The sequence below is a fragment of the Rhynchophorus ferrugineus genome, unplaced genomic scaffold, assembly GCF_030347505.1.
Source record: "Rhynchophorus ferrugineus isolate W39M unplaced genomic scaffold, kcgeb_rfMv2 rfM3, whole genome shotgun sequence".
NCBI classification, from domain to species: domain Eukaryota; kingdom Metazoa; phylum Arthropoda; class Insecta; order Coleoptera; family Curculionidae; genus Rhynchophorus; species Rhynchophorus ferrugineus.
The window spans coordinates 27,253,483-27,280,520 of NW_027472582.1; the positions used below are offsets into that span (position 1 = coordinate 27,253,483).

The 27,038-nt window shown below is 29.2% G+C and overlaps 1 protein-coding gene across 1 annotated transcript in view; it reads right to left on the minus strand.

Moving 5' to 3' along the window:
• The window catches only part of LOC143192947 (neuroligin-4, Y-linked), an 808,161-nt gene that overhangs the window by 332,657 nt on the left and 448,466 nt on the right, over window positions 1-27,038 (minus strand). The gene's annotated exons all lie outside the window — the stretch shown is intronic.

Sequence of the window (27,038 nt, forward strand, 5' to 3'; positions counted from 1 at the left end):
AAATGATGTTCCAAAAAGTATATTTAAAGTGATTATTTGAAATTTTAAAGCAATATTTTTTTACTTATATTAAAGTCTCCTTTTACCAACTGGTTTATCTGGACTGAACATACTATTCAACGTGGACTCCAGAGGACGGTCCTCGGCATTAAACCTACCGACTGGCGAGTGACCAACTTAGAAATCATCCCAGAAGACATTCGGTCTTACCCAGGTTACTGGCGTGATTGGGATGATTTTCCTTGTCGGATTTTACATTATTGCCTAGGACAATCACAAATATTAAACAAAAGTAATAATTTTATTAAGAAAACAAAGAAATATACGAACAGCTAGCTCAATACTGCAGAATTAGAGGATTTGCTTGATGATTACCTGTATAAAATTCTTTAAAAATATATAAATAATTGGTTCTTGATTTAAAAATAGTTAGCTGGCGAAGTCTGACATGCAAAAACAATTAAAATCGCATTTTTAGAGGAGGTAAATATTATTTTTATTTAAAATACAAATTAGAGCCATTCTAAGCACATTTGATATATTAAAACTGTCTGCTATTAGTAAGTCCATGTATAATTGCTACGAGAAACAGATTTATATTTTCTATTATTTTCTAAAGTAAAAATGTGTTTAACGCTTTAGTTAAAGATCTTTTTATTGACTGAGACTCTATTTATATTAAAGGCAAGAGTAGGTTTACTAGAGTTAACTTTTTCTTTTGCGTTCTTTCTACTAAAAAACATTAATGGATATTGTCTTTAGATTTAGAAATGTACTATTTATTGAAATAAAATATTGAAATTTAGAGAAGAACAGTAATAATGAATTGATTATTATGCATTTATTATTTGTATTCAGTTATATAAAATAAAGATATCGTCAAGATGATAACGAAATAGAAAACAGTGAAATATGCGGGCGTCATTGCTTTTTATAATCTGACTACATGATATCAATATAATCGCTGATTTCTGGTTCCTAGTTCTGGTTACCATTTATGTTAATACAAGCCGGCTTGGAGGTGCAGTGGTAAAGGCGACAGGACAGTCCACCTGCTCTTGCCATAGTCGCCTGTTCGTAAATTTATGTTTGTGAATGTTTAATATTTGTGATTGACCTAGGTAAAACTGTAAAATCCGACAAGGAAAATGATCCCAGTAACGCCTGTATCTAGGCTGGGTAAGAGCGGATGTCTTCTGGGATAATTTCTAAGTTGGTTTACTTGCCAGTCGGTATGCTTAATGCCGAGGAACGTGGTTCGGAGCCCACGTTAGCTGTAGGTCCAGTCCAGATATACCGCTAGTTGGCAAAAATAGACTTTACAATATATATATATATATATATATATATATATATATATATATATATATATATATATATATATATATATAATAATTAATACCTTGATATAATGGGAACACTGATTGAATTAATATAAGCTACAAATCCCGGCATTAGCTACAAGTTGTTACTTGCAGTATCATTATTAACTTATGGTACAAATAAATAATAATATAAAATATATCATATTAATCAATAACCTAATGACAATCTCATTAATTTTTGTACTGTTCACTTATCAATAATAGCTATGAATAAACAACGCAACATCTACATAATACCAGAAGCTTTTCCTCACATACGCCATTAGGTCTGTGTTTTTCTGCAGCTTTTTAGATTTTTCCCCTAGGCTTTTAAAGACATTGAAAATGTCGGGCTCTATTTATTGTTGCTAATAATACCTTCCACGCGTAACTATTATATACGGACGACTTTGAGATAAATTACGAGTAGATGAATTTTTCCACTCGGCTATAAATCGTAATAAAAACTTATTTTGAACGTAGCTCCTGGCGTACGTTCATAAAAATAGCGGTTTTAATACTGACGCTGATACAAATATTCCGACTTTCCCACTATGTGCATATTTTGTTTCAATTAGCAATTGAAGACTTTTAGCAGAATATTTAGTACTGAATTTCCTATTGTTCTCTTGTATTCATTGTTCAATAACATTTTCTTTTATTTCATCCGCTTAAACGTGAAAACGATTGTCTTTTATTTTAAATAGGCATTTTACATTAGACAGGCCTAGTACAACCTTAATTTATAAATTAATTAATTGCTATTGTTGTGTTGTATTTACATCAGTACGCAAGAAAAAAACTTAAGCTAAAGTTAGGGGTAACACTCATACACTAAATAAGTACATGTGGTTGGGCTCGCTTCAATCTTGTGATATCCTTTGCATTGTCCAGTGGTAATTAGTTATCAGTTAACTAAGTAATTCACATATTTAAAGACGAAATTTTGAGTACGCGTAATTATTTGTTGGTCAGCTTGCCGTAAATCTTGTTAACTAATCGAAGAATTTTGTTTTGGCGGCGTTGGGATTAGTGTAGGTTTGATGTTTTAGGGCAACCCAATATATGGAAACCATTGGTCCAAATTAACTTCATTATTGACTCTTTGATTTTAAGCCAAGTTGGGAGTGGCTTCCGACTAACCAGCACAGTTCTTTGATTTTGAGTCTGATATTTTTATCTAACGCGATGTTAGCTGTTATATATAGCAAACAATTTATGTTTCTTTTTTACTTTCTACAATAATATTCCGCTTTGCTTAATTAGAGACTGTAATGTTGAAACAAAGGCTCTGTGCTGAGTAAACGATCACAACGCTATTACTCTTGATTATTCTGATCTTTATTCCTCTTGTTTACAGGAAATTTGACTTTCTAGCCATTATAGGGACCTCAGAAAGTTATCACTTTTTATATCACTTTGTTTTCTGAAAACTCTAAAATTACCATATAGAGTCAATCACCTGATTGACAAAAGCTTGAGAGCACCATATTTCTAGGTCTTCTCTTCCATCACAAATTCCAGTGCTCAGCTTGTAATCAGCCAAGGCTACGGTCTACCAAAACATCACTTTATAAAAACAAATGATACTCATTGATTGATGAAAATTGATTTACCGTCCATATACATACGAACAAAACATCTATTGCTAGTTCATATATCCGGTGCAGATGTACCAATTTTCCAAAAATGTGCAAAAATTTGTATTCAAGATGTTTTTCTCATTAGTTCCGGACTTTATTCAAGATATCTTTTCGAAAGTTGATATTATTGCCACCATCTACAAGAGTGTACAAATCGGTTCGCTCCCAGAAATTCTACTCTACGTTTCTATTAGTGAGTGGGAACTAAAATTCCTTCGTTCTATTGGTTTCCTAAAATAAATAAAATATTTCCTTCTATGGTCGACCGCTAAGGCTTTATTGCTTATTTACACAACAGAGCTTCTTCCTAAATTGGCATATTACAGTTTCAATAATTTTCCGAACTATATCATAAATTACATAATAACAATCATTACAATATTCTGATTTTACTAGTAATATGGTACATGTCTTTTTCTTTCTAATATCTCCCAACAGGTTTTAAAATGTATATAGAATACCTAATATTTATATATGAAAAGCAAAAATACAAACAAAAAACAATATAATTTGAACTAAGGTAAGGTATCCAGTCAAATTAGTAGAACCATCTGGACTATTTTTGATAATTAAATATCATAGCTGTTGTGATTAACACTCGTACAGTTTTCGGAGGAATCCGCTTTTAGTAATTGGTAAAGTAACATTCTACGCTTAGTGGTAACTCCTATTAGTTTAAATCAAATTGAACAAAAAAATATATGCATCGAAAACATTTGTAACACACTTCATTTTGAAGCCTCATTGACATATTTTACTTTTCAGCATGTGTCATTTTGTCAAGTGTGAACAAATCATTTATTAAAATTATTTAAATTTGGTAGGAGCAAATCGCATTTGCGGAAAGATTTACTTTTTTTCTTCAATTTGAAGAAAACTGTTAATGTTGTTAATTAAAAATGTTCATCGTATGTTATGTTAAGCTTAGACAACCGTGCTCCACCAATTTCAATATGTGGATATTAGTTTCGACGTTTTAAAAATAGCAATTTTGACAACCCAAAAACAGAAGAGAAAGAAGCGGATTTGAAGGCATTACTGCACATTATCCGTGTAAATGCAAGAAGAATATGCAGAATTATTGGGAGTGCCACAAGGAAACATTTCCAATTACTTGAAGATCATGGGAATAGTCCAAAAATGCAGTTGCATATTTTGGGCCGTGTAGATCGAAGCCAAGGGAAACTGAAAGCTATTAAGGTCATGTGTGTCATGTCAATCATGTCTGCTTTAATGTCAAAATCCGAAAGGGCCTTTACATCGTATTATTACGATTACGTAAGTCGATTACGATAATCCAAAACGGACAAAATGATGGGGACTATTTCGTCATCAATGTCAACGGTAAAGCCGAAAGTCCATGGCTCCAAGCTAATACTCTCTCTAATAATATATATTTGGTGGGATCAGCTTGGTGTGGTAAATTATGATCTACTAAAGCCTAATGAAATTATCAATGAGGCTTATTGTCTACTGCAAGCGATGCCTTTGAGCCAAATGGTGAGCGAAAAACAAAAATGTTATTCTTCAACATGATATCGCTGCACCACTTGTTGCAACCATGTTGTCTACCACCGATGAAAACTACTTGGAAATATTAGAAGTGTTACCTCGCTCATCGGATCCTCCCGCCCTTGTTCATTCTGATTACTACTTGTTTCACCCTATGACCCGTGGCCTGTCTGAATAGCGCTTTACTTCTTATGAAGATATCAAAATATGAGTCGTTTTGAGGATAACATCGAAAGACACATTGTTCTTTCAAGATTAATTAGTAGCGGGTATCGATGGACGACACTTTGAATAAAATGCGTTGTACCGATTTTTCGCAATAAAAGTTCAAATTAAAAAAATCATTTAATTTAATTTATAGGCCAAGATGAACATAGGAAGCAAGTATTGAAAGCACATAATTGTTCGACACATTTTCTATTTATTTGCAGTGTAACAAAATTACAAAATCAATAGCTGAAATTCTGAAGGTGTTTTGCTAAACTTACTTCCCTGTTAACAGCAATCTGAGTTAGTGAGAAAACACAGTTGAATGAAATTAAATGAATCACATAATCAGCTTCATTCCTAAAATATAAATCAGTATTTTTCTAAGCAATGACATACTATATTGATGATGTTTGCTATGCAACATGTTATCGAATCGTTTGTTGTATCAGTCACAAACTTTGTAGCAAATTGCTATTTATATAGTTATTCCAGTTTGACAGTAATCGCTTTAACGTAATTTTACACTATATAAATGCAACCTTCGATACTATCAAATAATCATTAACTAGGGTATAATCAATAAAAATAAAACAAACTATTAGAATATATATCAGAATAGAATTCACACACCAAAAAAGTATGGAACAGCACTAATTCTTTAAATCACTAAATCGATAAAAAGGAAATGCGAAAACGAAAATAAAGAAATAAATTTCGCCTTCTAAAATAAGAGGATCATCTGAAAGGAACCACAAAAGTCAACGATCCCGGGTTGTTTGAAGATTCCGGATAGACCTAAGTCAATATATCTGCCAGTGCCAGACGTGCAGGTTAACCTTTTCACAATACAGAGAGAGAAAAAGTTTTAATTCACAAAAATCTTAGAATTTATGATGTGGGTGTGATAAGAACACTGCCCTACTGATTTATATATATCGTGATAAGATTACGGATAGTGCTAAATGTAATAGAAACAATTGATTTGTGAACATTACAAATTGAATTATTATTAGAAATAATTAGATCTTTTAGAATTTTCGTTAAATAATACACAGTATTTAATAGTTAATTTACTGTAGTTATTTTTTAGCTTCAGGAAAATAATAATTTCGTTAGGAGTTTATGAGTTTGTAGCAAAAGTAAGATTATTTACTTTATTTCGACAAAATATTTTCGTTGTTATTATTGAATGTGACAGGGGAATACATTTTATTCTTTTACTATATTAATTATATTTATAATAATATAGTATATAATATAATAATATTATAATATATTTATATTTATATATTTATATATTTATATATTTATATATTTATATATTTATATATTTATATATTTATATATTTATATATTTATATATTTATATATTTATATATTTATATATTTATATATTTATATATTTATATATTTATATATTTATATATTTATATATTTATATATTTATATATTTATATATTTATATATTTATATATTTATATATTTATATATTCATATATTTATATATTTATATATTTATATATATTTATATATTTATATATTTATATATTTATATATTTATATATTTATATATTTATATATTTATATATTTATATATTTATATATTTATATATTTATATATTTATATATTTATATATTTATATATTTATATATTTATATATTTATATATTTATATATTTATATATTTATATATTTATATATTTATATAATATTTACTTTTTTATGATATTGTGTTTTGGATATAGGAGAGTGAGTATTCGTTATGGTCTTTTCTCCTGACCTGACCAATTCTCGCGCATTATTAACTGCTGGTTATTTATTCTAATCTCGAAATTTGAAAAAACATTTTTTTTTCATATTTGGAATCTTAGCTCTTAAGGGTTTTTTGAAAATTTAAATTATTTATAGGTACAGCTGTTTTAGTGACATGGCATTTAACTGTGCCTAAATTTTCTCGAAACTTTAAATAAGTTTCTCTAAACTAGTTTTTCAAGACATGTTTTTTTTTCAGTTTTTAAGATATTTAATCATTTTTAATAATTTCGTAAATGTCAAACTTTTGGATTTTCTAATATTTCAACTCTTTTATCTTTAATTTATTATTTTTGCTGCTTTTATTTTAGTTCACTTGTAACATCTCTAAAATTCATGCGTCTAGACTATACCACCTAATAGTGACAATTTATTATGGTGTCTTTTGAAAGTTAGGTATCTGTTAATAAAATTTGGTCTGTATGAGGGTGTAGCAATTTTATAAATGGGCATGAAATTTTTAATTTTTTTTAAGGACTTTAAGTTCCAGGTAAATATAAAAAAAAACACTGAACCTCAACTTTGAAATATTACAATTATTCAATATTGTTAGTTATATTTGTTTTATATAATATAGTTGTGCCCTATTTTTTGTGTTCCTAGTTACAATAAATGCGGAGCCGGCTTGGTGGTGCAGTGGTAAAAACGACAGGACGGTCCACCTTCTGTTGCGATAGTCGAGGATTCGAATCCTGCTGGGGCATGGTCGTAAATTTAATTTTGTAAATGTTTTGTATTTGTGATTGTCTTAGGCAAGAGTGTAAAATCCGACAAGGAAAATGATCCCAATCATACCAGTAAGCAGGCTGAGTAAGACTGGATGTCTTCTGGGATGGTTTCTTGATGAAGTTGATCAATCGCCTGTCGGTAGGCTTAATGCCGAGGATCGTGGTTCGGCGCCCAGGTCAAACGGTAGGTAAAATAGACTTATAAAGTGTATTACAATGTGCACTGACAATATTAACTTTACTTTATCGATTGCATATTTAAATACGTACATACAAAATTTAAAGACAAATTCGAAATCGACTATCGACTGTTTAGTAAGTGACTACTTTTTACTATAGACTGTTTCAGTCGCTATTTTCGGTCCGACTGATTTTGTTACTATTTACTATCGACTGTTTCAGTCCTGTATTTTCAGATACAATTTTTTGTTTTACTAGTTTCATTCGACTGATTTTTAATGTTCTGGCTCTCTCGTCCTGGCCGCGACCTTGACGAAAATTATGATGTTTTTGGTAGTTTGCTTGTCAATAACAATATATTGTATAGTAATATAACAGCATTTTGGAACGATATTTTTCAAGATTCTTAATGTAATAGGGCAAAACTATTAAAATTGTGAATGATAAATAGTAAAATATTTTTTACTGTTTTTATGGCAATAATAGGTAATATTTCGACTACTCTCTCGATTTTTGTTAAAAATTATTTCCGTGCAATAACAAGCAAAGCATTTGTTTTATACAGTATATGTTTAAATTTTAACTTACTATTTATGGTAAATGTACATCTTTAGTTATTAGGTTTTGTTTAAGTTCTACTGTATTGTTTATATTTATTACAGTATATTATTTGAAAATAGCAATTAATATATTAAAATACGATAAAACATTTGTGGGGTATTATTCCATTCCAAAGAAAAATACCATTCCTTATTACAGATCCACAGAACTTTCAAATTTAAAATCAATTCTACTTTGTTTAAAATGTAATTATTAATTGCATGTTAATAGTATTCAGTAATTATTTTTTTCTTTTCTTTTTTAAAGTCAGTATATGAAGGAATATATACATCTCTGTTTCCCTTATACTATCGTTGGAACACATAAGTATATATAAAATTAACTAGTCCTAGCAATTATCTCCGACCTTTCGTTTCTCATAATTTATACAGAAAAGGGTTCGTAAATCTTCGTTTGACAACACGAATTGAATAAAACAGTCGACCATTTGATTGAAAATAGTAATTACTATTTTCAGTCCCTAGTTTTTTGACTATCAACTGTTTCGACTGTTTGGCGACCATCGACTGTTTCGACTGTTTTCAGTTGATAGTTAACCACTAATTGAGATGATAATAGTATATAATATTTACAAAAATATTGCACATATCTAATGAAATTGTATTAACAGATTTTTAAAAATGCATTTGTTTTCATATTTAATTAGATATCACTACTAAATTTTACACAATATAGTCACAAAATACAGCAATCCGCCATAATAATTTGAACAGAAATCAGAGCAAATTACGCCTGAAGCGTATACAGGAAACTACAAAAAATATCAATATTACAGTTATTTTTTGAAGAATATATTATAAATTTACTACCCCTAAGTTATTTATCTGGAAAATATAACGGATTGTTGAAAAAATATCGTTTTTTTACATTTTATATATTGGGAAAAAATCTAGATATTTCGATATTTTTTCAACGAGTTTAGAATAACAATGTAATCTTTTTTCAGTACGAACTTCGACAATTTATTACTTTTTTAATTGCATATTAAAGTCATGTGGTATCAACAATGTTTTGGCGCGAATTTAAATGTTAAAAAAGAAAGAAACTTTTTGTGAAAACAATTATTTTTTGCAAATATGTTATAGAACTTTCTCTTAAATTAGTCATTATCTCAGGAACATTAATTACTGTATTAAATATTAAGGTATTTAGCCTTTTATATATTATATTCTACTAATTATAATTTTGAAGAGAATTTTATGAATAAATGTCTGTGATACTTATTATATATTTCCTTACTTAACTTTGTTGTTTCCTTTTCATCAAGATAAACACATTTACGCACATACCAGCAGAGGCTTCTTTGTTCGCATAAATTGTAATATTGAGTATCCTACCAAGATATACTGAACGTATCTAACGTATCTCTCTTTGATATAAGTCTTATATCGCTATCATTCATAGAAATCGTCTATATTTTGCTTTACACCATAAGTCAAATCTTATGTTAATTAAGAAGTACTTATTAGAAATTTATATTTTCAGCCTTAGTTGAAAGAATATGATACTGACTACAAATGATTAACTATGTCATAAGTTTTAATATGGTCAGTACAAAATTATATCAAAATATTGAATAGAAGAAGATGACAAGCCATGCAAAAAAAGGGCTTACAGAATCACTGAAAACAAACTTATAAAAAAACTGACATCCATAGGTTATTTATGTTAAATTGCGACTGCGATGAAAAGTGAATAGTTTATGACGACTTCAACCGGAAAAAATCTGCTAAGGTTGATACAACATTAATCGTTAAGCACCTTAATATTTAGCAATGCTTTAAAACTTTTACAAATTTACAATTAATAATTCATAATTTCTTCTTGTTCTACTATGTGTTCCATCTATGTAAATTATGTTTCATTTTAATGGCCGCATATTATCATTAGCTCATTTATCTTTATATACAGTGTTTATCTTTTATCTATATTTCTCACCTAAAATATATATTACAAAATAATAAATAGACCAAGCTGATTAAAGGAATAATTTCTCTACCTAATTTTTTAAATGAAATTGCACTGTACTTTGTTTATTTATTCCTCTCTTCGATCTCAACCTTGCTCAACCTTAAATCACCTTCTATGGCTTTCGTTTATCTACTACCCTCTACTTTGTCTTATGTTCCATGTAAAACTAACACTTCATCGACAAATGAGGAATTTATAGCAACAAATATGAAATTCTATGACTGAAATACATTAAAACTCTATGAAGCTATTTTATGGTGGTTAATATTATTTGCAGTATTCATTTTAATTCTTGATACACAAATTAATGTATTTATTACCTGCAATATTCGGTTAGTGTTTGTTAAGAAAAGCATTTATTGTAAGAAAATATAGAACGGCATTGTTGAGGAATTACGTAAAGGGCACCTGATGACTCATTCGCTAATCGAGGGGGGCGTGGTATCAGGACCGGGCGATGGGAATGCTGAGATGTACACTTTTGGATATAAAGGCCTGCGCCTAAATCAGAAAGGATCTCCCAATCCTACAGAAAGCGACTCTGTATAAAATGCTAGTCCGTCCAATCTACCTCAAGGGAGCACAGGTGTGGTACAGGTATGTCTCGGAGAGACAACTTGAACTGCTCCACGTGTTTCAATCCAAAAAATTCCGTGCGTTACTCAAGGCCTCATGGTTTATGAGGCACGTCAACACACACCTCGAATCAGGTATCATGTTTGTGAAAAATTTCACAACATGCTCAGTGTGAGGTTCACCATAGGAACCTTAGCACACGATAACACGTTAATAAAATCCCTACCCATCTACAAACCCCGGTAGTAAACAAACTACATCCCAGTCGTAACCTCAGGGTCTCTGTCGCCCGCAAAACAACATATCCCGAACCTGAAACCACATCAGCCGAATACCATTTGGTTCTAGCTGGCCAATCTAGAAAACGGAAAAAAAACCAGAAAGGATATAGTTTCTAAGAGTCTTTCGAAGAGTATATTGTTGACGTAATTGACAACCGAATGTTGTTGCAATCACCGTTGTAATACCTTGTATATTACCAAGATAGTGACCATTATAACGCTTTGTTGAATATTTTATTTTATTTACCAAAAAATAAAAGTATTTCTTACATTATTAATAAAACATGGAATTAGCATATTTTCAGCTACTTTAGACCATATTAGAAAATATAATATCTTTGGAGAGTTGGAAAAATATATTAATTGATCCTGTAATGACATGACTACATCTCCATGACTCAAGCAAAACGAACCGAAACAATTTATACTCCTAATAAAACTATACCATATTATTTTATTATGTTATTATTTTAAATAGTATGTACAAACCTTCTGAAACTACTCGGTACTATTACAACAATTTTACAAAGTGTTACTTTTATTGCGTACTAAAATGTTATAATATTACGACAATGAAACTTGAGGTTTCTTGCCGAGGCGTTTTAATTATAGGCTGCAATATTTTGGCTACAAAACATATTTTATATACGATCTCCCGTAGTTAGATTAGGGACGATACTATTTCGAGTTATAAGCACTAATACTATAGCCTCTGAATTTATATCTGCACCTCCTCTGTAAACCCTACTTTGTTTTAACCCTTTTATTACAACTACCGTCACAAAATCTGAACACGGGATTATATAAATAAAGTTTTATACCAGCTTATTCAATTATCTTTCAGTTTTATCTAGCTAGCTTCTAAATATTAACATTATTTGTTTCTCCTTGTTGTTTTCATTTAAATTATAATATAATATGGTAATTATATATATTATTAATAATAATATAAATATAAGGTAACTGATGTATGGTATCTATTTATATCTTTTTTAAAGTCAGTTTGTTAGTTGAAGAAATAGTGGCTGAATATTATGTTGGTGCGGCAATGTATTGGTTATTTGAGAGAAAATCTAAATTATACGTACATAAGTTGCTGCTGTAGATACTCGCATTTATATGGACATATACAGGTATTTATTAATAAGTATTATACAAAGTATTTTGGAATAAAGAGAAATATTGTGGATTTATCCAGATATTAGAGAAACAATTACTTACACCGAAATTTATTAATAGGTTTGCAAAAAGACATCAAGACAATAAGAATCACACTTAAATTTTATAATTTATAAGATAAGGTACTTCAAATTCAATCCTAGAGATTTTTTTTACCTTGCGTATGCACTTAGGGAAAGGAAGGATAACATGTAAATTTATAATCCAAAAACACGTGACATCTCACCCACGTCCCTAGCAATATAAAGCCACAGTTATTTTCAATAACGAAATATATATATATATATATATATATATATATATATATATATAATACTGCATGGTTTATACTAACTAGTAAAGCGTTCATATCTTTTCTTATTAAATTACTAAAGGGACATGGGAATTTTCTATTAAAATTTTATACAAAATACGAGTAGTATTACTTTGTTTACACAGTAGAAATATATATGACTTTAATTACAAAATAAATGCTTAGTTATTCTAACTAAGGTCTAAAACTAAAAGCTGAATTTCTATTGGCAAGCAGCCATTATTAAATATATTAACCGACAATTCATGCAAGATAATCAGAGTTCATGTAAGAGTAAAATTAGATATACAGTAATCTTATTAGATAGAGGCACATTATACCCTCTACAAAAAAGGTGCTATTGCTATTGCAAAATGCTACCCCTGGTTTTGGGAAGCCTGCAATATCAGCTACCCTCATCATTTTTTCAATTTAAAAACGAATATCTTTCTTCTAGGTTTTCATCCAGTAAGTCTTCCATTTCATTTGTCTTCAGACTTTTGTAGGTTATTCTTTGCCACCGGGATAAAAATCAGAAACTTTAAGTCGTTAAAACCAAAACCGACATGGATGGATATGATGGAGAAGAATGATAATAAGTTTCTAAAATATAGCTTTGGGTGTTCCGTAATTAGTCTCGGTATATGTTAAATAACTCAACAATTCTAAATGTAAAACAATTATTATATGTACAGAAATGCTTCAACTATCGACTTTAGACGTTGATTACGTTGATCATTCGCACATTCGACAAGAGATGAACAAAATACACGAGACCGTCTAGTATATTAAAATAATTACGCAAAAAGTTAATACGCATACACATATTTCTTTTTCATTTATAAAAACGTCTCAATGATTAAAATTTTAAATTGTATAATTTATTGTACAATATTTATTGTATTATTTGTATTATAATTTATATAATTTGCAAAATTAATAAGCTCAAATCCACCTTTCACCAAGGCGGATTTTCATACTCAAGTCTACAATCCCAACTAAAAAATTATTAATGTATTACTACAGATTATATGTTTAATGATTGTGTTTAAAAAATATCTTACCTAGAACAATTTATAACATACAAAAGAGTTCTAATACCAAAACGTTAATGAATTATAGAAAAATATACACCAAAGAAGGCAGGGATTTAAAAAATAGGAAAAAGAACTATCAGAACTTGACTTTAAGTAGCTAGGTAGTTGTTGAATAATCAAGGTCAACCTAATTGACTCTAAACCTTTAGAAATCTTTGACAACTATCGTTGCCACGGAAAGAATTTCACCGAGGTCACGTAATTTATAAAATAGTATCAAAGAACTAGAAGAAATCAAACCTTAATTGGTATATATGATATTTGATATCATACAAGAAAATCACCTGGTATAAAATTCCAATTTCAAAACCAATTCTAAAATAAATCACAAAATAAACGATATATTAAGGCATTGATAGAATTGGGGATTGTTACGAGTATTCTTTGTTACAATATTTATTTTTGTAATTTATGATTCGATTTGATTAGCCTTATTTTTAAGGAGGCGTAAAATTATAACTAATAGTACTAATAGTTGATATATTAAGATAATAGAATAATTAATAATGTACATTACGGAATATTTCTTGTACAATAGTTCAATATTTGTTATCTCTTCATTATATCGAAGCATTATTCCAATATTTATTTAAAATAATAAAACTTTAGGACTATAAGGACTAAGTAGGATGATTGTTATGATGGTTGCTTGTGATAGTTCATTAAAAAATGTAGTAAACACTCAATTTTATATACATGATTTAATAGTGACAATATACTGCTATTGTACTTAAATTGTTTACTATCCATCATCTCTATTCCTCTATGTGATTCTTTAGTATGCGCTGTTTTTTGGTCATCATAATGGTTTCTTACTTTTCATGCATCGATATTCATCTCTCTTGCTGGGCGAAATATTAATAAACCAAATGTAAATTTAAATTCTGGTAACAATTTTACAAATAATTTAATGTTTTCTAACATAGTTAATAAATACATACCATAGTAAAATAATTCAATTTTTATTTAGTTTTTATTATATTATAACATATTATCATATCATATAAGATAAGTTGTTCTTTTCCAGCATCTTCTTCAGAGTTGTTCTTTTTTTGGGCTAAATAGTAGTTAATAAGTTAATTTCTTATGTCATCTCAGCGAGATAGCTTTCTGAAAATTAAAGAAATCTCCAAAACATTTTCTCATATTTTGTGCAATAGTCGACCTCTGTTCAATGTGTTTTTGCACAAATAATATTTAGCGTAATGTTAGTGGCTAAACTGACAGAGAAGGTCATTTGTCCGTATTGGTTTTGCACAGATTTTAATTTCAACAGTTGCTTGTATAAAAATGTACAAACAATTACAATTTTTACTATTTATTTTAATGGATGTTTTTTTATTTTAATAATTAATATAACGCTATAACACCCAATATTGATATTAATCCTAACAACTGATGAGCGAAGATTTTACATTCTTGGATAATCGAAATTGTTATATAATTATATCCTAACCCTGGCGACAATGTGAGATAATCAGTATGACGACCGCTTCTGCTTTTATCAATGAGGCTGCTAAGCCGACTATTTCCCTATATATATATATATATATATATATATATATTATTTTACCTCAAAAATTAGTATATGTATATTATTCCGGTTGTGACAAAATCGTCACGTATATAATTCGGAACTGAATGCCTATTCTATAATAATTCTTTTAGTATTTTAGCAAATGATGTATTGAGGCGTATAAAAAAGTCCCCATAACCCATTAGCTTTTGAAATCATTTTGAACATTTTGTTATCCTCCTAAATCTGTCCAGTAATACAATTACTACGCGGTCTGCATAACTCCACGACTCGGACCGCTTTTTTCCCCCTCAGCCCGTTTCCGACGTCAGATTTTTTTAGTTTTTTTCCGATTTTTGTGTCTTTTTGTAGATCCCGCTGAAAATTGTTGCGTCAAAATCTCATTTCGTTCTCAGTCGAGATATTTTTCCAGTGAAATAACCTAATTCTGGACAATAGAGAAAAGTGGTATGAACGTTTTCTATTTTAAATAGATGTTGAGATGACGGCAAAAATTCAATTCTTTCATGTGCAGCACTAATATATACTAATTTGGGGATACAGAAGTTTCATTATTACATATATTTTTATTGTTAACTAATTGCCATGATAGCAGTTCTGTTTTCTATAAATTCGTAAAAATTATTTAAATTAAGAAGTTATGAAACAAATTTTACATACAATGTAACAGTTTTAGAACAATTTTAGAAGTAATGGTAAATTCTCTATTTAAATAAAAATCTATAAAAAAAATCTGAAATATGCTATTATATATTTTAGGATAATTACTTACGTAGCTATATTTAGTTTCCTTTTTACCAACCAGGATTTATTTGGACTGAAGCTAGTGTTTAATGTGGGCGCCGAACCACAGTCCTCGGTATTAAACCTTGAAAATTATTTATCCAGCCGTGACTGATACCATTTTCCTTGTAGGATTTTGCAAAGAAAGAAAACGCGGATTATATGTTCAAATTTGGTTTTATTGGTAATCATTCCAGTGCCGTGGATTTCGTGGATTTTTTTGATGTTTACTTGTGTTACCACCTCATTCGGACGTCCACTGTGTGCTACATCATCGGTGTCTACTACCACGTTTAGATAAAAAGCCAAAGTTTTATTATTGCTTCTAATGGAGTGGAGTCCTTATAATATTTTTCATGCCATTGATTGTCTCGAAGGATATATTTTTCCATCAAGAAGCAATTTAAAATTAAAACACAAAATAGTTTTTGATGCAGTGATTTGAAAACAACAAAAGTAGTGTTATTCTTAGCACAATAACTCACAAACTTATAAGTAGAATATTATGAAATTTTAACAGCTTTCCTTTGAAGGTTAGTACTAACTGTACTATGTGTTAGTATCGGGACTCTTCAGCACTTGCGTTACAACACTCGAAATTTCTTGGGTAAAGAAGGTTTGTGAGTACTCAGCTAGCATTAATCGTCTTCAGCTTAAGAAATGGCAACAAAAAAAATGCTGTATACATAAAAATTAGGTCACAAACAATTATGTAACGCACTGCAGTTTTTGGAAATTCGTCTTCATGAAAATTGGCAACATCCTTAAATAACGATGCAAAGAGTAACCGTCAACTACCACTATAGTCTGATTTAAATATTATAATTTATTATGTATATGTATAAAGGTTTGGATGTACAATCATATATAATATTTCATATAACATTTATATAATTTATTTTTGCAGTTTCTGAGAGGATGATACAAAAAATAATTTGTGTTTTTAACAGTTTAATTGAAAATGATCATAAATTATTATACATATTGTTCTACAGTATAATTCAGTTTCTTAGGGCCTGTAAAGATATAATGAAACAAAGCAAAAACACACGAGACCCAACAATACAATAAACGTACATTTTTTTATATACTAACACAAAGGAACGAAACGCGTCTGTTGATTGCTACGAAATAAAATATATCATAAAACAGATCAACGTAAGTAGCAATTGGTTTCTTTTAGAAAATTTTATATTCGGTCTCTTTATAATGAAACAGAAATAAAAGATGTTTATTGATCCATGCTCCGGCATTGTTTCCGTTTGATGTTTCTCTTCCGGTCGTATTTGCGCTATAAAAATATATTGACAAGAAATTCGGAAAAATGTTTGATAAATATCGAATGTAGATTTTTAGATAAAAAAATAATTTAATTTCTTGCAATTGTTATAAACTTCCAGGAAACATACATCTTTGGATATGAGAAACAAGACGTCCATTTTTAGATTCCTTAGACTGTAAGATGCCAAACCGCGCTGAATCTAAATGTAAATACTGAAAGAATTTGTTCTATAATTCGCATATTACTGTATAGAGTAATATATAATACATATATTACTCTCGCACTTTATTGGAGTTCGGGCAAAAGTAACGTAATTGTAGCCTTAAGATCGCCAAAGATGGACTAAAGGTTGTTCAGAATCCTCATTATGGAGTACTAAAATGAGAAAATATCCATGCTTTTAAATACCTTTTGAGTCCGTCAATTCACAGACCAAGCGTCGTTAGCCAAGTTTAGGGTGTCAGGTCACTAAAACTTGAGAATCCATTCTACAGAGACCATAAAAAATTAGGTAAAAATAATGCAAGAAAATCATCAAAGGCACCCCAACGAAGGAAGGTGTAGAGTAGTGGCAACTTCTAGTAAAGCAGCGTCAGTGCTCAGTTAACTTCGGCAGTTTTCGAGTCATTGCCCGACTACCGTAGTTAATTTATAATCGAAGGGTAGATTCCAATCAGCTGAACGTAGCCATTTTTCATTTTAACGTTAAAATTGATCAAATCTGTAGAGTTACTCGTTTGTTTATACCTTCTATAGAGTTACTATTCTAATTTTAAAATAATTTTACATATAGGCCTATATTATGTGAATTTATTAATTATCTTTAGGTCTATAAGTAAAATTAAGAAGTCTATTGATTTGGATATATCGCTTGTATTATTTTTATTCGATGATTTTACACATATAGTTAAGTATCATATTATTATTCAAGGCAGATCAATTACATAGTGAATTCATATTTTAGACGAAATTCAGCCCATGAATGTAAAAGTTCAAAAAATTATCACCCGATGTGCTTTGTTTGAGCGAGAAAATTAAAGAAGAAACATTGACATTAGATTCCAGAAGATTCAGAGAAAGAACAACGACGAATTATATCTATTACCGTGCATAATGTATAATTTTTTTATTTTTTCTTCTAATCAAATTGTTTTAAAATTAAATATTTTTTGTTGAATGTTTATATAAAGTTCTTGGTATTACTTTGAGTACGCTAAGTAGGGTCTTGCAAGGCTTGGTAGATACTCTACAAAAATAATTCTCGGATTGTTCGGACAATACAACGATAAATATGTATCAACTTGGTCATTTATTCATGAAATGGGTGTGATATTGTGAAACCAATACACTACAGCATATCTATGAACAAAATAATATGAACACCAATTTTTAAATTATTTTATCTCTCCCCTGTATATGTATATATACTCCGCTGACCAATTTCTCTTTTGTGTCAGTTTGCCTTAAATACACGGAATTCGATATTTGTGGTAAACAAAGCAAATGCTTTCATATTTTTTCGTTTCTTTAAATATTATGTTTCAAAAGAAAGCGAAAGCTCGTTATGCCAACGTAATCTTTATATTTCAGTCTATGTTTTGTTTTCGGTGATCTTTCCTTCAAATCCAAACCATTCTCTCGAACAATACCAAACATTTTTATACGGATTACAAAACAAGATTATGTTAAAGAAACGTATCATTCGTTCTACATTAAATGTTTTGTAATATGTCTCACTGAATGAAAAAACCGTAATAATACATAATATGAAATATATTACTTAATAAGATTATTCTTTAATTCTTTCAATTAGCCATAATTGCTCTCGGGGAATGATTTCAGCATAACATCACTTCTGCATTACATTGAAATATTGCACAAGAATGTAACTAAAATGAAGGCCTCATCAACTAAACAAAGTTATAATCTTCCATATAGGTATATTATAACTATTTGTTAGTCTTCCGAAGATTCGGCTAATTTTGGTTTAGATATATCTGTAGAAGTTTACGGAAGGTTTATATGTTTAGATACAAATACTAATTATATTAATTATGATAATTATTTACTGCTGTCATCAATAGTTTCACTGTCACAAAGGGTACTATGGGTACATTCCAAAATGTATTTTGTAACTAAAACTGTTGAATACTGATTAAATCTACCGGCCTAGCTATTGCCAAACCGCGATTAGAACATACTATATAATAAACATTGAAGATAACTTCTCGGCACTGCCCGTTTAATACTTTACCACTATGTATATTTCTATTGTAAATTTTGGTAGAATAGACGATTCCCTAAAGTGAAAATCAAGTGAAAAATATTGTCATGTATGTCAAATTTGATATAACTATGTGCCAATGGTAAATTAAAATTCGATAAATTAAAAAATAGATAATTACTAAGAAAAGAGTTGAAATATGAAGGTACTCTTTATGATAAAGCATACTTTGTATATGTATTTTACGTTTGTTATTATTTTTTCACCCATATACTGAGCGACAACTTTCTTTATTTTTATTATAAACATCAACATTATCTTTACTTTTGTTATTAATTATTCGAAATAGAGTACCATAGAGTATTATATAAAGGTAATTTGGATTACTTATGTTTTTAAAGATACCATATAACCTAAAATATCATGATATCATATGTTTTAATGCTTTTATAAGAATATTGCTGTTATATAATTCAAAAATAGTTAGATAAACGATTTTATATTCGCTAACGTACACCTACTCCATATCTAATAGTTAACTATTCTTTACATTCCTTGAGGTATAAACCGTAAAACCATAGTTATCAAGTAACAATAACACCCAGCGCATAGACAAAACCGAGGAAACAAACCGAGGTTGCACCAATGCAAAAATTTTATTTAATGTTTTGACTGAATTGCCCTACAAAGGCATCTGATTGTCTCCTTTCTATAACGCTATTGTTTGTTTCTATGGCTTATTTTAGGTTTGTTTATGACGTCATTTTTACCCACGGTTTAAGCCCAAAAGGTGTTCAAATGGGGCGATGGCAAAATTGCATTGAAGGTTTTGTATTACGTTGTTATTTTGGCTTAGGGCTACTTAATGAACATAGGTGAGATTTTTTTACAAAATAAAATAATACAATTAGCAGACAAACAAGTTGAGACTGATTTTGTAGACAAGATAGTATCTCATGATTGTTTTATTATATTGTTAATAGATCTTTAAGCTGTCTTTTTAGCTCGTCGATTTAACCATAACAAGGGAACAGCAGTAATTTTGATATATTTCGTACATTTTATTTTTTTCTTTCTGTTCTTTAAATTATTATATTTTGGTAGGTTTTCCCCATTCTGATGTATACCATACAATTTAACATATGCATAGCAATAACATTGTAAAAATAATTATAATTTCCCTCAATATTTTTTTGTGTTGAACATGTAAATAAAATATTAACAGACGCAGACTTATTCTGCTTTCAACATGACCAAATAAACATATAGGAATTTTAGTACATCTTATTAAAATTGATAGCACTAAAGAAATATTAAAAAAGCCACTAGGCCAAATATATTTGCTAAGAGATATGTCGTGTTCTCACTTAGGTATCTTTTTTCATATTCCCGTTAAATTATTTTTTATTTACATGTTTACAGTTACTTATTTTCAAATTATATATTTATATTTCATTGTTTTCTTATTTAAATATATTTATTCATTATATACATTTCAATATTTTAAAATATTTGTATTTATGTATGTAAAATGATATTTGGGCTTTATTTCAAATTTAATTCAGTTCTCAACCAATGAAATGTAGCTGAATGGCGTTCTCAATACTCAATACAATTCTGATATTATAAGTCCAGCTACCATTTTGATTACGCGCCATCTTGGCTATGTGAAATATTTGTATTTATGTATGTAAAATGACATTTGGGCTTTATTTCAAACTTAATTCAGTTCTCAACCAATGAAATGTAGCTGAATGGCGTTCTCAATACTCAATACAATTCTGATATTATAAGTCCAGCTACCATTTTGATTACGCGCCATCTTGGTTATGTGACGCTTAACTCAGTTTCGCTTTAACCATTTTGTCATGAGGACGTCCAAATTTTTGTTATCGATAAATATACGCCACAAGAACTAGCAGAAATAGTGACAATATTTATTGAAAATAATCGTTCCACTATTGTTACTCAGCGGAAATTGAGTCAATGGTACTTTGCCCCACCCTATAGTTGTTCTGTATAGTTCAAACAACGTCCTTTGATAAAACGCATATTTTGCAGGAAAAGGTCATAACTACTTCCAACATATATTACCATAAAAGTTTTTGTTAACATTCAGATTTGTGTCAGAAATAAGTTAACAGAATATTAAATAATTTAAGATACAATCACAAATTCATTACTTACAAGATTAGATGCAGATCATCAATTCTTAGAAATTTATTTCACAATGCAAGAGTGAAGCGAAGTAAGGTCCAAAAACTACAAATGTATCGTTATCAGAACAGTGGTTAAGTCAACATTTTCAACTGGCAACAAACAGCACTGAATCGAAATAGATGTATAAACTGCAAATAAAATAGAATAATTTACTCCATTTCTTGCGATAAACTGATAAATACATGTATATTTTTTATAACGACGAAATTTATAGGCGTATATCGCAAAAAAATACTGTGCAAATATCTGAAAAAGCCGAATATACCGATACCTTTCCCCTTTACTTTCTGGCCTGTCACATTTTATGTGAAAAGTATTTTCTAAAATTTACGCCGGTGGTCTAAGCGCTTTATTTTGTTTCATGGCATTCATAAAACTTCACAGATAAAATTCATAAATCATTTTCTTTGAAATGTCTTTAAATGCGGAGAACCAATATTCAGACTTTACGATTATGGGTATTGAAAAAGCTTGTATAACGTAGGAACTGTCAAAATGAATATAAAAAAACGAGCAAAAAGACACATTTGAAAGATGTCTTAATTAAATCACACATAATGAAATACATATATATTTTTCAATGAATAATTAATTAATTAAATGAACATTTTGATAGCAAATGATAAAAAAGTAAATGTTAATAGTAAATTTGTTCAAATTATTGCGTCCCTATCACTTGTAATTATAATTTAGGACAGCCCATTTATCTAGAATAATAAAACCTGTTAATATTACAACATTATATATATTTAATATATATATTAAAATAATATGAAGTATAATGTTATTCAACAGACGTTTGTAATTAATAAAAATGAAAAAAGTCAGTGGTAGAATAATCGAAATTATTGGGTTCGTGCTAATTATTTTAGCGAGTTCATTTATTTAGAATAATGAAACCTGTTGCAGTAATATTTACTATATTAATATAATGTGATGACACAAAAACATAAAAAAACCTCTATTATAATATAAAGGAAATAATATAAGATGTGTACTTAATGTAAAGTAAAATAGTTTAATTTATTGTATTATTTGATTAGATTAATTTGACTGATTTGACAGGTCTGTAACAAAACAGCTGTTTGGGCATTTTCAATCGATTTTCAGTATATTTTGGTATGCTGAAAACGAAAATAATATAAGATTTCTAGCAAGTTAGGAATTGGTTTATTGTACCGATGTTCGAGACTTAAAGAATGCATTTCAAATCCGATAGGATACATCTCAATGGTGTCTTTTTATGCTTCTATTCCTATGGGTCATTTCGTATACTTCAAAGCAATCTGCAAGAACTAGGAATTGGTTTATCGTAAATTAAAATATAAAGACCATTGTCGGCAGGTTTATGATGAATTTCAAATTTTGGGCAATTTTTTTGGGAATTTCTATACAGAATGGTTTAGACTCACAATTGGATCCGGCGAATGGCGCTGGGATGAGGCTCCGGGAATATATTTTTGATTCATTATAAAAGAATTTAAAACAAAACATAAAATAATAACATTTTGAACTAAACTAACAGTGATATTCGAACGAAGTTTTGGAAATTCACAGGTATATATTTCACAATAAGGACCATCATTATGAATTCACCGTTGAAATAAAATATCATTCGAGATAATCTCAGATGGAAAGTTCAATCCAAGGTACATTATCATATGTGTTTATAAAAATGGAGATGCTCTGTATTGGCGACTGTAATAAGTGATATTTGGAAGTCATCATATCTGGTGAATTTAATGGAAGTTGTCATGTAGCAAAATACTTTTCTAGTATTTTGGTTTGAACATTACTTTCCATCAACATTGTATTATGCAATATGTAGTGCAGGTAGTGACAATATTGTGTTTGTATGATATTAGTTGGTTCTACTCCCAATTTCCCACTTTAGGACTTGTTCAGTTGACCAAGATGTTTTTAGATCTCAGTGTCATGAAGAGAAAACCTAAATATTGTCTGAAATAGAATTTTATTTACACATAACGTCCTCAGGACTGATTTTATTTACATAACTTATATTTACTTATTATACAAATTGCTGTTTAATTTTTTTTTGTGAATATTCAGGTCCATTGAATTTCAAAACATTGATTAATATCGAATAATCATTACGAAATATGGTGAAATACAATTAACTGCAGTTTAAACTATTATGTGAGAATTTTAAAGTATTTTATAAAACCGTCCTAAAGTATTACTTCGAATAGCAAACATGTATATATTATTTTATTAAAAGCCGCTTTACTTTTAAATCCTCTAAATTGGAATGCCAGTTTTCGACAATGAATTAGAGTTAATGTTTTAAATCATTGAAAAGGCATCCCAGTCCAACGCCGCGAATAAAATTTACACAGTGTATGCGAAACTGACTTTATCAATTAAAAGCAAAATATTAAATACAGTTGGAAGTACATATATGCTATGTCAGTTAATTAATGTTGATACTTTGTTAATATATTACGTAATTTAGAGTCCAAGATGTGGACTCGATGTAATTTACAACGTATCAGATTTGATGTCATTATCTAAAATTTTAATTTTAGCTATGAAATTACATTATCTATATATATAAAAATGAGTTTCTGTTAGTCCCGCTAAAATTCAAGACTGTTAAAATCGATTAGGCTAATTTTTGTGTTTTATGCTTTTAATTTTTATATTATTTTTATTGTGAGAAAATATGGAATAACTGCGAAATAATAGTAAAAATATAGGGAATATGGCGTGGTGAATGGAGGTAAAACGAAATCAAAGAGTGATGTTTTAGATGATGGGACCGTTATTTATTGACAAATAAAAATATGGAAAATATAGTAGATAATAGTTAAAGAGATGACAGTGGTGTTACGTGTAGACAATTGATGGTAGCACGTCTGAACTGAAGGGTGGTCAGTGACTGAATCTTCGAAAGCACCCTTTAATAATATCCCAGATAAACGTCTCGTGATTGCCAGCTATTCGTTATCGTTTACTAGTCGGCACTGCTAGCACCCCACTGCTGGTGTTCAACATCTGGGATAATATTTCTGGGTATTTTGTAGGCCATTATTCTAACATGTAAAATTCGACATGCCTCAAGGTGGCTATAAATTAAAAATGTTAAATACTGACTGAAACTTTTGGACACTATTATCAAAAAATATGTAGTGTATTAAATATTGAAGATTATCTTTTGGCGCTGACTTTCCACGTTTTATATTTCATAAAATATCATGTTAACATTATCATAACTATGTTCTAAAGGTGATTTCAATTTGTGAATGATAATCTAAGTGCAGTCGAGTAAATATTTACATAAAATAGAGATGAGATATGTAAAGATGGTACAGACTGTTTTGTAAATATATTTTACATTTGTTATTATTTAGTCCTAAATTTGGTGCGTCCGACCTTTGACTTGGGTGATAAAAGTCAATGAAATGTAGGTCAGGCATTCAGCGGACCTTGGAATATTTCTTACTAAATACCACCATAAACACTACTTCAAATAACTCACATAATACAAAGGATGATAAAACCATAAACTGTCGCAAACGAATATTCTTCTGAATCAAAATTGTAGAATTATAAGCCAGCAAACTACCATTTGCGAGAATTTTTGCTTTTATTCCAAATCATCGAATGCTTGAATGTGGTGATTTCGAAGACCCTAAATTAATCTATCATGAAATCCAACAGAAGTATGAAGCAGAAGTGTCACATTATTTATAGACACGCAGTTATGATAACTGAAATAATTTGATTCCAACTGCAATAATTAGATAACGTATTAGGGGTATTAAATATTATTATTATTCTGCTATGTTAAAAATTAGATCTAACGATATATTAAAGTAAGAATCTATGCTCGTTTACAAGTTAAAAAAAAACAAGTGTTGTAAATGTTTTAAACTGTATTTCAAATAATTATTTCGATTACAAGATATATATAATTTTTATTACAACAGGAAACTACATGATAGGCAAGATATTAAGGCCTTTATTTCCAAATAGTTGGTATTAACATTAATAGCGTAATTAGTACTCCCCTGATTGAAGACAACTGTGTTTAGCATTTTCTTTATATTAAAATAAAATTTGATCAACATAATCATCTGTACGTTCGTTCCGTAGTAGCTAGTTCTTTCTGTTAAAGGTAATTAGTTTTCAAGCAAGTTAAAAGTTCTGTATAAACTTACCATTATAGTATATTCCAATCGGAGAGATCATAAAGCTAACCACTATTGAATTGATTCAATTCACCGGAATTAGCTTTTTAACTTTTCTCACCTAAATTATATATTGAAAAACAATAAATCTAATAAAAAACCGCACTTACTTGATAAAATAATACTATATTTACCTACATTTTTAAATAAAATTTCATCGTTTTTTACTTATTTATTCCACTAATTGATCTCTAAATGAGTAGCTGTAATATCTTTTCCTGTTAGTAAATTTATTTATTTAAAACTATTTCCAATAATCATTTTGTGTAATATTCTTGAATCTAACCATTCTAAATAGCTCATCTTTAATTTCTCTTCTATGCCTCATTATATGCTATCTACTGCTTTATTATTTGCCTTGTGTCCCATATGACGAGTAAAAACTCACCTACGAATGAGATATTAAAATATTTATTTTAACTCTTGGTCATATGGAATCGAACTATGGGGTAATCTAATATATCAATCATTCAACGGTTCCAAAATAAAGTGTTGCGTGCCATTGTTGTTGCTCCGTACTATATTTCAAATAAAATGATACGACGCGATATTCCTCTAGAACCTATAACGAGTGTGTTCGACGTGTTTGTGTGAAGTACTTCTAAAGAGTATGAGTGCATCCCAATGACTAAAACGTTTAGCACCACCTGATCTGATTACTGGACATATGTTGACTTTAGAATAAGCTTTAGAATGAGACAAATTAATTAAGATAATATTTTATACAGAAGATCGCTTAATGAAGAGATTTTCTGCATGCAATGTAAATATAATATAGATATAAGAAATACTTATTGCCTATACGGCAGATTGTGGAATCACAAAGAGCAAAAAAAATAACTCTTCATACACTGGTTGATTGATTTGGGCGTGTTTGGTCTTATTGGAATTCACTTATTTGTAGGGCACATTAGGCGTAAAAATTACCATTCTTTCTTGGTATTTACTATTAATTGATATATTGATAATTGAATTGGGATGTGAGAAATTTTAGTAAATGAATATATTTCAAGTTATTTTAAAATAGAAACACATTTTACTATACCAACTCATATCTCATTCTCTTTTAGAAAAGCAAGAATTGCTCTCGATAAGTTTCCGTATACTAAAATTTCATACTAATGGCGTTTTGAAATAATATAAATATCTTATCACTAGTAAATACATTGTACTAATATTTATTGACATATATATTTATCTACGTGTCTATTAGACCAAGTCATTTGAGATGAAGCTAACAGTATTAATATGATTTTTTTAAAACTACCTATTGATTAGACTTTTCAACCAACATTATTAAACTAAGAACATACAA